The sequence below is a fragment of the Nannospalax galili genome, unplaced genomic scaffold (genome assembly GCF_000622305.1).
Source record: "Nannospalax galili isolate Female #2095 unplaced genomic scaffold, S.galili_v1.0 scaffold3181, whole genome shotgun sequence".
In the NCBI taxonomy this organism is placed as follows: Eukaryota; Metazoa; Chordata; class Mammalia; order Rodentia; family Spalacidae; genus Nannospalax; species Nannospalax galili.
Window position 1 is genome coordinate 81,901 of NW_008345285.1, and position 17,385 is coordinate 99,285.

At 38.0% G+C, this 17,385-nt stretch overlaps 1 protein-coding gene and 1 non-coding gene across 2 annotated transcripts in view; one reads left to right on the forward strand and one right to left on the reverse strand.

Moving 5' to 3' along the window:
• Positions 1 to 17,385, reverse strand: part of LOC103740770 (lysine-specific demethylase 6A-like) — a 145,080-nt gene that overhangs the window by 76,079 nt on the left and 51,616 nt on the right. The window lies entirely within an intron of this gene.
• On the forward strand, positions 5,489 to 5,620 carry LOC115071770. The gene has a single exon (XR_003850847.1). It is a non-coding gene; the product is annotated as a small nucleolar RNA SNORA63 (small nucleolar RNA).

The window sequence follows — 17,385 nt, forward strand, 5'->3', positions numbered from 1 at the left end:
TTTTTCTTTTGTTTTCTTAACTGAAGAAAATCATCACGGATGCAATAGTTTTACTCAGATATTTTAAAAACTGTCAGGAAAGAAGACTAAAACATCAAGCCAATAAATTGGTTCAACTTAAAGAAGGGAAGAAGACATAATCAAAATTAAATGGGTCCCCCATGGCTCAGGTCAATGCAACAAGGCTAAAGCATCTATCACTAAGCTTGGACTGGCAAGATGGCTCAGTATATAAAGGTTCTTGAGGGAAAACCTAATGACCTGAGTTTGACCCCTGGGACCCACATTGTAGAAGGAGAGACCCTGACCTCAACACACCACTGTGGCATGGGTACGCATACAAATAAAAATAAGTTTTAGAAAAAAATTTTAATTTAAAATTATTAAAAGCTATCTGATTACTTTATTTGTAAAAGAATCCTTGAATTTCTACAAAATCTATGCATAAATCCTTTAAGAATTATTCAAGGGGAGCTGGAGAGATGGTTCAGCAGTTAAGAGCACTGATTGTTTTTGCAGAGAACCCAGGGTTCAGTTCCCAGCACCCACAAGACAGCTAACAACTGTCTGTAATTCCAGTTCCAGATGATCTGATGCCCTCTCCTGGCCTCCGTGGGCACTGCACAACATGGGTGCCCTTACACATATACAGACATTCATACACATAAAACAAAACATAAATAAAACAGAATTATACAAGAAAAAATTAATTTAATAGAATTTTCTAAAGATCATGGTTTTTGGTGGACACAGTGGCACACACTTTTAATCCCAGCACTCAGGAGGCAGAGGCAGATAGGGGAGTTTGAGGCCAGCCTAATCTACATAGGGAGTTTCAGACCAGACCCTGTTAAAAAAAAAAAAAAAAAAAAAAAATCATTGTTTTAAAAGTTCATACTTTCTCAGTTAAAAAACTTTCAATATAACAGTTTTAATACTTACTACAGGTTGAACATCCCTTATCAAATATACTTGGAGCTGTAGCCAAGCATACTGTCTCAAACCCTGTAATGGCTGAGGCAGGAGGACTGCTGCAATTTCAAGGCCAGCCCAGGTTAAAGAGATCTGTCTCCAAAAAAATAAAAATAATAATAAAAAAAGGTTTGGAGTCATAAATGTTCCAAATTGGAAATGTTTTTAATTTGGGAGCATCTGCATATACATATAATGAAATATTTAGGGGGTGGATACCAGACCTAAACAGGAAATGAATTACACCTTGTACACTTACTTAGCCTGAAGGTAATTTTCTATTTCTATATGGACTATCGCATGAGGTCACATGTGTAATTTTCCATTTGTAGTATGAATACTGTATGTACTCAAAAGAGTTTCACAGTTTGTAGCATTTTAGACTTCAAATTTTCAGAGATATTCATTCTATTATTTTAGGGAAAAAGGAAAAGCCTCTACATTACTTTAAAGGGTATGAATATTGCAAACATTCTAATAAAAAGCACTGAAATCTTAGCAGTGGGTTGGTTAGCACAGTTTTAGTTTTGCAAAATGAATTTGAGAGGATGGTTAAACAATGTGAATGTACATAATACTGAACTATAAAATTAAAAATGGTAAATGTGGTAAGGTTTTTTTTTTTTTTTTCTATTTGTGGTTGTTGCTCTGAGACAGGGTTTCTCTATATACCCCACATTGGCCTTGAATTTGAGATCCTTACTGCCTCAGCCAATCCAGTGCTGGTATTAAAGACATGTACCACTATGTCTAGCCCAAGATTTATTGGGGGGGGGGTATTATTTTGAGCACTGAATTAGGTAGTATCTACAACTAATTTACAACACTGTGTTTTATGCTAGCCACTCATTATGGAGCACCTACTCGGTCCTGTTAAGCATTAAATATGAATGTAAGTAGATTCCTGCTGTTTATTTTCTTCCACAATCTTTTTTCTCTTCTAACCTATTTGTCTTTCTTATTTCTCTTTCTTCATTCTTCCACTTCATTGTCTGTATCTGTAACTAAAGGTACTTTCCCACAGTCACTTCTATCCTAAAATTTTTGTTTAGATGTTTTGCTTTATTAAAAGTAGGACAAAAGAGACAAAACAAGATAGAGACCATTTGGGTCTTCAATCTCTAAGGACCACAAATTTTTTACTCTAAACAACACAACAGATTTTTCCCGTTTGGACAGTCTAACATCATCTTAAACTCAGAAAGCAAAAACTGAGGCTTTTGCTCTATTCAAAAATTTCCCTTTTAAACTTCCTTTACGTTAGTTGCACCAATTCAATTTTTCTTCATCTCTAAACATCGAATATTTGCCTCACAGCCAATATCCTTTTCCTTTTTAGCTATCATTTCCCAATTCCAATAAACATAACATTACAACATGAGCACAACTTAATGTGATATGACTACCCCATTTTTATAGCCCTGTTCATACCCAAAAAAAAAAAAACCCCACTTTTTAAACAGTGCTGCTTATTGCCGTGCTTTCCCAACTATTATTAAAGTCCAGTCTCATTCTACATATTCAAACTTTTTTGCTTAACTTATTCCAACTACATATTTATTATCTTTAACTTTCTCATCCCACGAACTCCTTTATTCAGTCATCTCCAAAGAGACAGCAAACTATATAACTAACTCTGACATAGTCAACAAAGGGATTTGTTACAGAAATCCAGATGACGTAAGGAAAAAATTGTTTCTGCCAACAATTATCACCATCATGACCCACTTAGGATTTCATTCTTCTAGAATATGTGCAATGTGATTAAAATATCACACATATAATGTATATATATAATATTGTGGATGCTATATACGCACATTAAAAACAAACACATACATGAATGCCTTTCCTCCTAGAAATATTCCTCCTAGAAATACACCGCCTAAATTAAGAGGATTCTGTACCTTTCCAGGTACTCAGCAATGCCTTTGCCTAACTGCTTTTAAAACACCTTAAACAGGGGCTGGAAAGTTGGCTCAGCAGTTAAGAGTACTGGCTGTTTTCAGAAGACCCGGGTTCAAATCCCAGCACCCACATGGCAGCTAACAACTGTCCGTAACTCCAGTTCCAGGGGATCCAACGGCCTCTTCAGTCCTCCAGGGGCACTGCACAACAGGTGCACTTACCTACATGCAGGCAATACATGCATACACATAAAATAAAATAAAATATTAAAAAAAAAAAAACACCAACACATTTAGGAATTTACAAGTACAAACCACCTGCATTCAAATTCTTTTGGGGTTGTCACCTCTTTAAAAGAAGAGAAAACACACTTAAAATAGCAATCTTAAAATATTAATGATTCTTAACAGCATATATATATTCCCAAACTTACATAATCACAATCCCAAACTTTTATTTTTGACTTCATTTACTATTATTATATTTGAAAAGGTTTTTTTATCTATTTTTATGTGTATGAGTGTTTTGCCTGTATGTGTGCCTGTGCATGCAATACCCACGGAAGCCAGAAGAGGGCATCAGATCCCCTGGAACTGGAGCTACAAGGTGGTGTTAGCTGCCACGTGGGTGCTCGGAAACAGAACCCAGGTCCTCTGCAAGAGCAGCCAGTGCTCTTAACCACTGAGCCATCTCTCTAGCCACCATTTACTATTTAAAAACTTAATTTGAACATCACTAATACAAGAGAGTAAATACTCTCAAGTCTCCCAGTCCTGATGTCAGCCATCCAGTTAGTTGCCTTACATAGAAATAACAGAAGCTTAAACTGTCCACCATATTCAAAATTATATTTTGCAGATTTGAGCATATATACTTTTCCCACTTTACTATTAATATTTACATACTTATATAAGCACTGTTTCATAAATTGCTTCAAATTTTAGGTATCCAGATATCCTCTTTTCTTTTACAATTAGAAATCAGCTTCATCAGGCACATGTTTACATAGACTAAAGACTCAGATCTGCAAAACTCTCTGTAGGTGTTCAAGTTCTGCCCAGTGAGAGGTAGAAGAAAAAGACAGGCTCTACTTCAGCCTTTCCTCTGCTTCGTAGCTGGAATCATCTACAGGGTAGGGGCTTCAGGAACTTTCTCTCATGGACAGTAGCTAAGAATGAGAGAAAAGGCAAACAGATGGTGATGTTCCTGAGCAACAGAGTTTCAGCTAGGCCTGATACTGAACAGTTTCTGAGAATTCTTTTAAGATTCATGGTAGCTCTCATCTGTAAGCAGGAGAAATGCCTGTAAGTTCCAAGCCGGTCTGGGCTACAGCATAAAACCTTTTTGCCCCCACCACCAAAAAAAGAAAGAAAAAACCCCGAGATAGTGCCATGTTAACATTAGAGAGGCATTCAAGATGATGCCAAAGAGGGTATGGGGCACGTGGTCCAGTTGGTAGAGTGTTTGCCTAGGATCCCTGGGTTCCATTCCCAACACCATACAGAACCGGGTGCTATGGCTCATACCTGTGATTGCAGCACCTCAGGAGGCAGAGGCAGAAACATTAGGAGTTCAAATTCATCGTCAGCTACATGGGGATTTCAGGCCAGCCTGGGCTGTATGAGACCATCTCAAAAAATAAGTAAGGTCAGCAAGATAGCTCAGCGGATAAAGGCATTTGTTATTAAGCCCGATTGCCTGAGTTCAATCCCAGGAACCTACATGGTGGAAACAGAGATCCAATGCCTCCTCCCAAGATGTCATCTGACTATATATAGGGCTGTGATTTCACACCCAGATAAATGTAATAAATAAACAAGCCAAGTCAAAAAGCGAAGGGTTTAGAAAGTATCCTCTCTCCAGGAGAAGAGAGAATCAATGAAGTAATCATTAACCTTACAGAAAAGAATGAAGGGAAGAAAAGAGAAACATGTTGCAAAGCCTGGTACTCCTGGAAGGCAAGGAGGATGGCAAGGGTCCCAGGCAATAGAAGAGTGGATATCTGGAGATCTCTGGTCTCTGTCTCATCATGTGATCCTTCTATCTTACACATACTCCCACCATTGTGACACTATCTACCATGAGATCTTCACCAGGGTAGGCACCATGCCTTTGAACATTAATAAACCTCTTTCTTTGTGAGTACTCGGCCTCAAATACTTGGTTACAGTAACAGAAAATTGACTAATACCTAAAGGGAGACAAAGATAATCTCACAGAAGCTTTTTTTCCTGTGTTGTTTTGGCTAGATACATTTAATTTGCAATTCCAAAATAATACATATACAAGGAAAGCCTTTTGGCAGCAATCATATGTAACCTTATCTTTATGATGATAAAAGATGTATTATGCCTGTCTCAACAAATACACAGTTCAAATTAGTATCTTTTGTAGAAAGGAATACATTCCTTTGCCTAATTTATACTTATGAATAAATGCACAAAAAGAGTAAGCACTTAAGATAGCATGGGAAAAAGAACAAATGATATTTATGACCACCACTGAAAATCACCTGCTTTGAATTTCACAATTTCTAACGTAAACACTTAAAATTATTTGCCAAAATTAATGAAGAACCACTGGCCCCTTCTCAAAGAAATGTTTTTTAAAGCAGGATTTAAGTACAGTATAGCTGTTAAGTGCTATGTTGTCGTTCACCCTGCTCAAAACAATGTTGTTTCTTAACTATACCTGTCTGCTAAGACACCTGTAGCAGCCAGGGACACTTGGTCTCATACATGTTAAAAAAAAATAAACAACAACAACAATAAAAAAAAAAAAAAACCCTTTTCTGATCAACTTGAATATACTCTTGGGATTTTTCTCTATGCTTTCCCTCTCCATGCATATTATATACAAACTCCACAAATCTTTACATCTAACTTAAAAACTATTTTTTTTCATTTAATATGTTAACTGTTTAACACATCAAAACATAAAAATCAAGTCAGATGTGGTGGCACACATCTGTAATTCCAGCTCTCAGGAGGCTGAGGCAGGAGGGTAGCTGCTAAGTTCAACGCCAGTCTGAGCTACCGCATGACACCCTGTCTCATAAACACAGTGCCCCTCCCCAAAAAATCATTTCAAAATTAACATCTGCGTGGCATAATTTATTTCTACTAAAGAGTATCTCATTATTTGTGATGGTGCCTGATTCCTCACTCAGGGCACCACAATGTGGCAGTGCTACATTAAAGAGGAACTTCGCTCTTGGAGTAGTTTAATCAAGAGCTGGCCTGATCCTGTTCTGAGGTGTTCTGATTCCTCTCAGAACTGTTCTCTCAGAACTGCACTCTATGCTTCTATTCTACTGTATTCTACTCTACTCCATTCTACTCTACCATCTAACAAAGGGCTCCTCTCATATTGATTGAACAGCATATCAAGCATGCTACGAATAATCTTTGATAACAGTATTACAAAGGAAATTGTTTTTCTGAACCTCCTGACTCAGAACAGCACACAAAGCCACAGACAGATGTCCTCAACTATGCCCCCACATTGTTTGCAACATCTGTGGGGGATAAGTTATTTACAACATCATTGTTTTGTTCAGCATTATTGTCACATCTCAGGCACACATACATTGTTTTGAGTCAGGGGCATAACTGACTCAAATAGTCACAAATAGGGAACATGGTTTAAGATTAAAGCTACGCATTCTGCTTACCTTGTAAGAGTTAGTTACACTGGGATTCCAAATCATTACAGGACTGATTACATTGTTTTTCTTAGAAAGAGTAGTATATAGTTTTAATGTTCTGAAAACATATGATTAACTTGGTTCACAAAGTAGTATAAAATTTCAAATTGTAAAAGCCAAAGCAAAGACTCTTTCCCATTAAAGTCATTCCCACAATTATTAACCAATGTTTACTATTGTCTCCCTATGAACATAATTTAACAAATTTATATCCCTTTAAGATTAAATTTTCACTTATAAAAAATACAACTTAAGTTTTGATAAGCCCACCAGCAAAGCTGAACCAATATATCATCTCATTTTTTAACAAATATTTAATATTGCTTCTATTGCGGAGCATCAGCCTGTTCAGAGATTGTATACTGTTCTCTACTTGGTTACCATTCTTTTCCTAAATGCTTTGCTAGGTGCTGCCTATATCCAAAGAACTTTCATACATAATGTTGCTACAAGGTATCTTGTCCTGGTTTGTATTTACTATGAATTCTTTATACAGATTTTGATGTAGAAGTTTCCCTATTTGCTCAAAATCAACTACCATTTCCTTCACAGTATGTATGTTGCGATCAGAATAAAATCCCAAATTCTTAATTTAAACCGTCACTAATATTTTCTTAAGCTGTAAATCAAAGACCTGAATTGCATTTTCCTTCCCTATGCAATTTTGCATTTGCCCGCCATGAGTCAGGATGGTAATTTTCTTCTCTCCCAAACTAAAAAATGTACCACCTACATTACACTGCTCTGTTCCTGAAATTTATTTCCTATTAGAAAAAGCTTTCCAACAATGTACCAGAAATGTGTAACAAGAATGAAACAACAAAGTTAACCTCAATTTCTAGGGCTGTCTGTCATGCATAAAGCCCAGGAGCCAGAGCAACCAAAGCCACATGAGCCTCAAATGTATATACATCACTCATCTTAAAACGCTCTTAATTATTTCTCCTAGTAATTAGTACAAACTATTATTTTTCTATTTTTAAAAATCACAACATCCTACTGAAAACTGAAAATATGAGATACAACAAGGCAGTGGTGGGATATACAAAGTTCTTAATGTGAACTTAACCTAACAAAAAAGTTATACAGGGGGCCAGGCATGGTGATGCAAGCCTTTATTCCCAATACTTGGGAGACAGATGGATCTCTGGGAGTTTGAGGCCAGCCTCATCTACATTGCGAGTACCAAGCCAGCTAGAGCTACATAGTGAGACCATGTCTCAAAAAAACAAAAACAGGCAGGGGCGGGGGGGGGGGGGGCTCCAAAGTTAAGAGCATTTACTGCTTTATAAGAAAGAGGCCTGAAGTTCAGGCCTCACACAAACACCTCTAACTACAGCTCCAAGTTGTACTTTTCCAAAGCTGGAAAACAAACATACATACGTAAGTGGCTCTTTAAAATACAAACAAGAGGGGCTGGAGAGATGGCTCAACACTAAAAAGCACTGGCTGCTCTTGCAGGACCAGAGTTCAGTTCCCAGCATCCACATAGTGGCTAACAACCACCCATAACTCCAGTTCCAAGGGATCCAATGCCCTCTTCTGACCTCTGCAGGCATTGACACAGATACACGTACATAACTGTAGGCCTTACGCTCATACACATAAAAAATAATAAATAATAAAACATTTTTTAAAAAAACAAGAAAGTTACACAGAATGGGCTAGAGAGGCCAGAGATGGGGTCAAACTCTGAGATGCCTAATCAAAGAGTACCAAAGCAACTTTTTGTATTAAAGCCATGTGTCATGGGCCACACTTACAATCCCAACACTTTGGATACCAAGAGAGGGCAATGCATAGTATAGGGAGGTTTAAGGTTAGCTTAGGGTACATAAATGAGGTTAAAGTCAGCCTGAAATATAAGGCAATGCAGTTCAATGGTAGAGCGCTTACCAACGATGTGCAAGGTCCTGAATATGACTAGCATGGCAAGCCAAAAAAAGAGAGAGAACAAAGTGAACTACATGTTTAGTTTGGAAGCTTCATCCAGAAGATAGAACACAGAAACTGGAGTCTACTCAAGATGGAAGAAAAATAAGATATTCTTCCAACAACATTGAGATCTTAATGGACTGGCACACTCAACATAAAAAAACAGTATCTAAAAAACTGGCCTTGAAAGACAAGAAAAACCATCCATCTCCTGATCCCATGAAAGGAATAGAAAATCTGAAATGTATAAACCATAACTGTATCAGTCACTCAACCTGGATAGAACATACAAACTTCAGGCAAGAAAGAATGTAGCTACTACAGTTTTCAATCAATGTATAGGCCAAAATCAAACAGACTCCTATCATACCAGGTCTAAAAGTAATTCTTTAGTTTCAAAGAAAAAGAAACTCCTATTCAAAAATCACTCTGTCTAGAAAGGGGGGGAAAAAGAATTAAGGTGATCAAAACTATATTAAAATATAATGTAATACTTTAATTACAACAAATGTAAATGTGATAAATACACTAGATATGAAGGTTGTCAACAGATTTTTTTTTTTAAAATCTAGATTCATGGAATTTATTACATTCCTCCAAAACAGATTTAAAGATTAACACAGAGAAAAATACTATACAAATATCAAAAACAAATTTGACATTGTACCAGATATAAAATAATAAAGACACAGAAATAAAGAGAACTACCAAATGATTTAAAATATTTAGCAACAGAATAAAGAGCTGGGAAACAGAACTTATTATAGGTACAGAATCTTAATAAACAAAATGGGCAAACAACAATCTAACAAAAATATGGTGATGAGCCAACATGTAATTTGTGTGTGTGTGTGTGTGTGTGTGTGTGCGCGCGCGCACATGCTACAATGCACATGTGGAGATCACAGGATACCTTTCAGGACTCGGTTGTCTCCTTCCACCATGTGGATTTCTGGGGGTTGAAATCAGGTTGACAGCAGGTGTCATTTTGCTGGTCCCCAACAATGTTCTTTACAAAGGAGGAAAAATATTAAAAGAAACTGAGGGCCAGCAAGACATCTCTAAAGTAAGTATGATAAGCTGAAAAAACTATTAGCATATATAGCAAAAAACAGGATTAGGTTAAGAAACTTGAAAGAAGGTTATTATTCTGCAGTATCTGGACGGTTCTTAAATAGACCACATATATTTGTTTAAGAGAAGCAGAGTTTTCAGATACAAAACAAAGACAATGAATGATATATATTATAACCAGGTACCAGCACTGGAAAGAGCCAATGAACTGATTACCCACTAATACTGCCAGCATATGACCCTGCTGACAACTGCTCACACCTTCTGGCCTCCAGAACTGTGAAAGAACACATTTCTATAGTGTGGTAATCTATAGCTGCCACAAGAAACTAACACAACAGAATACCTCTGTACCCACCCACACTGAGTTTTATTCACACACCTAATCTCGCTCATGAACCAAAAACTAGGGCTTGGACTACAACAATTCCCATGGAAGGGCACTGTTCCACCATGATAGCATGCTGTTTTCTGCCCAGTATCCAAGTACATCAACATGACACCAAGTGTGACCTAATCAGGTCCTACTTGTTTTGATGACTGTTGAGCCCAAAGCTCCTCAGGGGGGCAACTGCAGTTTCTAATGTTACCACCACTGTGAAATTTATAAGTTAATTAATAAGTTTGTGTCATATTTTTGTCACAAACTACCTGTTTCATCAAGATTCTAAAGTTACAGTTTAGCTACACACCATATTCTATTTGCAACTGGTTATACCCTGTCTTTATTCCTGATTTCTTAATTTATGCCTCCCTTTGCCCCCTCCTTAAGTCTTAATAGAAGTACATGTACTTTGCTTTCTCTAAACAATTGCTGAATATATTTATAGGCACACTTTAATGCTGTAGCACAATCACTAAGAGTACGTAGGTTGCCTATACAGAATCACCCTCTACATGACAGTATTTTATTTAATGAATCATTAGTTTTCCAATATTTTGCCTAATCAAGAAAAGGCCAGTAGTTTATGTATTATAACACAGGGGAAAAAGAAAAAAAAAAAAAAACAATGTCTCCCTGACAACAGGGAGGGAGGGAGGGAGGGGAGGGGGGTGAGGGGAGGGGAAGGGAGGAAGGAAGAGGAAAGCAAGGGCCTCTTGATACACAACCCCAAACCACATTTAAGGAATCCTTGTTCTATCTCGAATACTTCCCCCACAGGATTACTTGTTCAGTGCCTTGGTTCATAAGATCAGGCATGCCAAAATCATTCTTTTTACTTCCTAACTCACCTATGGAGGATACTGTTGTCTCAAATTCTGTCACACATTGCATTGTCAGTTACTCATATGGTCCTCTCATCATCCCCTAGCCCTGATAACATATATACCTATTACCTCCCTCTCTGACTGGAACTAACTGTCCTCCATGCCCAAGACAGATGATATGGTTGCCATACTTGCACCATGCGAAGAGGAGAACTAATTTTTCCTATAAACGTAACATCAAATAGTGAAAAACATGAACCAACATCCATTTCCCAGACCCAATGGACACAAATTCCCCAACAAAGCAACCAAGGCATTTCAAAATACCAGTAACAAATACAACAGTAAAAGTAGAAGAATGCTAAAAGAAAATCAGATTACATACAAAATGGCTCAGTCTAAAGAGAAGAGGGGGGAAAAAGGAGACGGTAAAAAGAATAACGATTGCAAAATTTTCAAGGAAAATTATTCCCACCTTAATACCAGACCAATTGTCAATCAAGAGGTTAAAAAAACAGAGAAAGCATGCCATCTCAGAAATAGAATTCAATGTAAGACAAGGGTAAAGCCCCACTCCTGCCAAGAGAATGAAAAGTTAATCACTACAGGAGGGAAAAGAGAAGTAAAGGAAGTTTATTCAGAACTAGTATACGATACATTATATTTGGAAAAAATAAGGGAAAGAAGCATCTAGAAGTAAGCACTTTTACGGTTTGATAATTTTTCATAAGAAAACTTAATAAAGGTTATTAAAACTTAAAAAAAGCAACTAATGGCAAGAAAAAAAATTAAGTAAATACACATTTTTTAAATTGTGTTATATGCATGTGTGTGTACATGTGTGCAGTTGGGCTCCCCCATGAGTACATGTGCAGAGGTAAAAAGCTAAAAAGCTGACATTAGGTGTCTTCTTTTACCATAAGTGTCCACCTTTTGTTGAGACAGGGTATGGTGGTTTCAATGAGAAATGTTCCCCCAAAGTCTCATGTATTTGAATACTTGGCCCCAGTTTGTGGAGCAGTTTGCAGAGGTTTAAGAGGTGTGGCACATCACTGGGGGTGGGCTTTAAGAGTCCACGGCCTTGCCTTACTTCCAGTTTTGCTCTCCATCTGTTTCCTATGCATACTTGAAGATGTGAATGCTCAGCTTTCTGTTCCAGCAGCTCTGCCCTCATGCCTACCCGCCATGATAGACCTTTTTTCTCTCTCTCTCTCTCTCTTTTTTGGTCTTTCTGAGACTGGCTCAATTTTTTTTTTAATGGTATGTATTTTTACTGAATATTTTTTGCATTTCATACAAAACATCTTAATCATATTTAGACCACCTTCCCTATCTGCACCCTCCTGCAGTCCTCCACTGGATTTCACACATTCTATCGTATATGTTAAGGCCAATATGGCGCCAACCTTAGCTGAGGAACTCTACTGGCAGCAGATCACTACTGTGGGGTGAAGGGGAGTTGATCTTTAAGGGAGTGATGCTAGATAGGCTGCCAAGGGTCCAGTGAATGAAGTCACATTGAGGGACATCTGGAACACAAACTTGACACAATAGGCCTTAACATATATGACAGAATACACGATAGACTCTCATCTATCCCTCTGGAACTGTAAGCCCAAATAAACTCTTCCTTCTGTAAGCTGCCTTGGTCACGGTGTTTTATCACAGCAACAGAAAGTACCTAATGTACAGGGTTCTCTCACTGAACCTGGAGCTCCCAGTTTCCACTCGACTGGCAGACCAGGAAGCCCCAAGGCCTGTCTCCAACTCATCCCCGGCCTGGTTTTCATGTGATTGCTCAGAATCTAAACTCCAAAATCCTTATGCTTCCAAAGCAAAGACTTTATTCACTGAGCCATCTCTAGCCCAAAAGATAAATACACATCTTAATAACACTTCCTCTCTTATCCCTAGAAGCACCAAAGGTCAATATTATTTACTTAACTAAAAGCTGGTATGCTTTACTTAACTAATTGTTATACTAAGGGAAAAGGTCAACTTCATCTCCCATAATAAAAGTCAATACAAGTTGCAGATGAGGGAGAAAAGGAACAGCACATTTTGCATATTATACAAAATATGGAATACCAAATAAAACAAACATATTGAAAATGGTAGTCCTTGGGACTCAAGAGATGGCTCAGTGGTGAAGAGCACTGTCTGCCCTTGCAGAGGTCCTGGGTTCAGTTCCCAGAACCTACATGGTGGATAACAACCATCTATAACTCCAGTACCAAGGGATCTAATGTCCTATTCTAGCCTCCAAGGAGACTGCATACACATGGTAGGCTTAGTAAGTAGATGAAAGCAAAACATTCATACATATAAAATAAATCAAAATATTTTTAGAAGAAAATTTTATCTTTGAGGAACAGTATATGATATTTTTCCATAAGAAGTTTTATAGAACTATTCAAGGGTTTTTTTAAACTATGTACCTGTATTTTCTTGATTAAAAAAAAAAATACACGGAGAAGACTCAAGAATAAAGAGCCTGATAAAGCTTTACAAGAGGGCAGGGGGATGACAAAGCTGAAAAATTCAATGGAATAAGTAAGGGCAAAAAAGAAAAGGCCTAGCTGAGCCTGGTAGCACCTGGCCTTATTGGAGGACAGGGAGAAATAAAATTACTGATATGTCCAAGAAACCTAGAGAAAAAATAAGCTTCTGAATACAGCAACAGTCTACCATACAGAATGTCACTAAAAAAAATCAAAATGTAAGCAACCTGCCATGCACTTAAATGTCACTGAGACACAAAAAGCAATAGCATAAGACTATCTAGATCAGTCAAATAGCAGGGGAATGTATCTCTTCTGGTAGAGTGATTGCTTAGCATACTAGAAGCCCTGGATTATAGCCCTGGATTCCAACACCCCATAAAACCAGACATGGTAGTAAATGCCTATAATCCCAGCACTCAGGGGTAGAGGCAGGAGGATAGGGAGTTCAAAACCATCCTTAACTATGTACTGAGATTGAGACCAGCCTGAACTACATGAGACCCTGTATCAAAAACAAAACAACACTCAGCAATGATCAAAACATACTGGCAGATTCAAGCACCCATTCATGTCTTGATTCCAAGATACTTAAGTAAAGAAACAAATAATAATGATAAAATATTAACACAGATAGAGGTTGCTGTTTATCCTGGTTTTAAAATAACTATCTCTACCTCCGAGGCTTGCATTGCTTTTTAGAAACCTAGGAATCTCGTAGCTGAGAAAACTAAATGACATCAACTCACTGTGGAAAAGTTTGTAGAAATATCACCCCACTCACCTGCTAGAAGAACAAATATATTTTTTAAACAGGATTTTGTACACAAAATCACATTGAATTTATAATCTTAACAATTTTAAAGTTCAGTACTTTCAACTATTCACTGTCACTCAATAGATCTCTAGGACTCTAGGACTCTTATTTTGCAAAATGAAAAATGTATACCCATTGAGCCAGATGTGGTGGCATACAAGCCTTTAAGACCAGCACTGGGAAGGCAGAGGCAGGCAGATCTCTCTGAGTTCCAGGCCAGCTGCAGCTACAGGAAGACGGTCTCAAAAAGAAAACAAGAGCTCTATCAGGGGTAAGTCAATCACACCCTCCATGCCTTGACTCCCCCAGTCACATTCACCCTCCCATCTCCCCCGCCCTTCTCTCCTCCTAGCCTGGGTCCTGTCTCATTCCTTGTTTGGTGGAACCAGGACTGCTTCCGGATCCTTTGCATCCAGACCAACCCAGTTCCTTCTGGGATCCCCAGGAGCCCTCGGGGCCTGGTCCCGCCCTCACTTCCCTCTGCTTCCCTGGACTGCACAACCCTCCAGCCTCTTTTCTGGACCCTGAGGCTGACCTTTCCTCTTCCTGATCCTTTGTATCCAGACCAACCAGTTCCTCACTGCATTCCCCAGGAGCCGATAGGGCCTCTTCCCGCCCCCATCTCTCTCTGCATCTCTGGGTGGCACAGCGACCAGCTGCCCAAGACCAGCATCTTTCCTGGGCCCTGCTCCCAGGCCAGTCCAACCCCCAAATTCCTGAGGCCAAAATCATTCCTGGAGGGACCCAGACCTTAGGAGAAAGCCTGAGAGAGAGCATCTGACCCTCATCTGATTTGGGCCTCTGTGGGAACTCCTGAAGACAAAAGCAATCTGGCCAGTCCAATATAAAATCAAGAGAGAACCGGAAGCTTAGACAAAGCAGCCTTTCACGCCCAAAAAGTAAACCACAAAGTCACATAAAGTTTACAAAAAGAAGCAGACCTAAACTTGAAGGCTTGAGTCTCACAGAAGAATCAGAAGCTACAAAAGAAACTCACACGTCAAAATCACAGGAAAAAAATAACAAGAAAAACAAAAATAACATATGCCCACCAAATACCAACAGTCCTCTAGAGGAGTACAATGAGAAGCCCCTAGAGATAATGCAGGACATGGAACTCAAAAGAACAATTATAAACACGATAAAAGAATTCAATGAATTTAAAGAACACAAAAAGAAATCAAAGAACTGAAGGAAGATAGGGATAAACTTCTGAATTAATTCAGAAAAGAGTTAGAAATACTGAAGAATACTCAGGGTGAAATGAAGGAAGGGAAACACTCAGTAAGCTAATTAGAAACGACAGGAGAAAGCCTCACCAATAGGATGAATGAAATGGAAAACAGTATCAAGACTGGCAGATAAAGTAGATGAACTAGACCACTCAAACAAGGATTATGAAAAATTTAAGAAATCACAAGAATGGAATATGCAGGAATTGTGTGACACCATAAAAAGACGAAACTTACAAATTATAGGCATACAGGAAGGAGAAGAATCCCAAGATAAGGGCATGGACCAGATCTTCAACAGAATCGTGGAAGAAATTTTCCAAAAATTAAAGACATACCCATAAAAATACAAGAAGCATATAGAACACCAAACAGACAGGACCAGAAAAGAAACTCTCTACAGCACATCATAGTAAAAACACTAAACGTACAAAACAAAGAGACAATACTGAAAGCTGCAAAAGAGAAAACAAGTCACATATAAAGGAAAACCCATTAGGATTACAGCTGACTTTTCAGTACAAACTATGAAAGCCAAAAGAACCTGGGCCAAAGTATTCCCAGTTTTAAATGACCACAGATGCCAACCCGGATTACTATACCCAGACAAAATGTCGACTGTAGTCGAAGGAGAAAGACAACTCTTCCATGACATAAATATAAAGGAATTCATGTCCACAAAACTAGCCCTTTAGCAAGTTCTGGAAGCAATAAAAAGAGCTGAAGAAAGGAATGACTATACACAAGAGGTTGCAGAAGAAACTGAATGAAGGTATAAATGTGGAAAAGTAGAGCTCTGACAAGAATGTAAACAGAAATGAAAAGGACAGGATTCAATACTCATCTTTCATAACATTAAATATTAACAGACTGAACTCCCCAGTGAAAAGAAACAAACTAGGTGAATGGATTAAGAAACAAAACTCATCTTTTTGTTCTCTGCAAGAAACTCATCTCAATTTCAAGGACAGGCACTACCTTAAAGTGAAGGGATGGAAAAAAAATATACCAAGCAAATGGTACTAAGAAAAAAGCAGACATTGCAATTCTAATATCTGACAAAATAGATTTTAAAACTAATCAGAAGAGATGAAGCGGGCCACTTCATTCTGATCAAAGGAACAATAAATCAAGAAGATATTACAATCATGAACATATATTCACCAAACTCTGGTGTATGCAACTTCATAAAAACAATACTACAGGACTTTAAGACCCAGATTAATCCCAACACATTAACAGTAGGGGGCTTCAATACCCCACTGTCTCCATTACACAGGTCAACAGGGCAGAGAGTTAACAGAGACATCTGAATTAAATACCATATATCAAATGGACCTAACAGGCATCTACCGAGGATTCCACCCAAGCACCAAAAGACATACTTTCTACTCACCACCCCAAGGAACCTTCTCCAAAATCGACCATATACTGGGGCATAAAAAAAAAAAAAAAAAAACACAACAAATACAAAAAGATTGAAATAATTCCATGCATTCTGTCAGACCACAAAGCAATAAAGCTTACAGTCAACACCGGAAGAAGCCCTAGTCAACACATGAACACATGGAGATTAAATAGCACACTCCTGAATGATAAATGGGTCAAAAGAGAAATTAAGAAAGAAATAAAAGTATTCCTGGAGCTAAATGAAAAGGACAATACAACACAACAAAACCTTGGGGACATGCTGAAAGCTATCCTTAAAGGAAAGTTGATAGCTCTAGGTGCCTACATCAAAAAAATCAGAAAGAAGACAAATAAATGACTCAACATTGCAACTCAAGACACTTGAAAAGCAACACCAAATGAAACCCAAACCCAGCAGTCAAGAAGAAATAACAAAAATCAGGGCAGAAATTAATGAAATTGAAACAAAGAAAACAATACAAAGAATCAACGAATCCAAGAGCTGGTTCTTTGAAAAGATAAACAAGATTGACAGACTGCTAGACCAGTTAACAAAAAGAAAAAAAGAGCACTTCCAAATCAACAAAATCAGAGATGAAAGGGCAAACATCACAACAGACA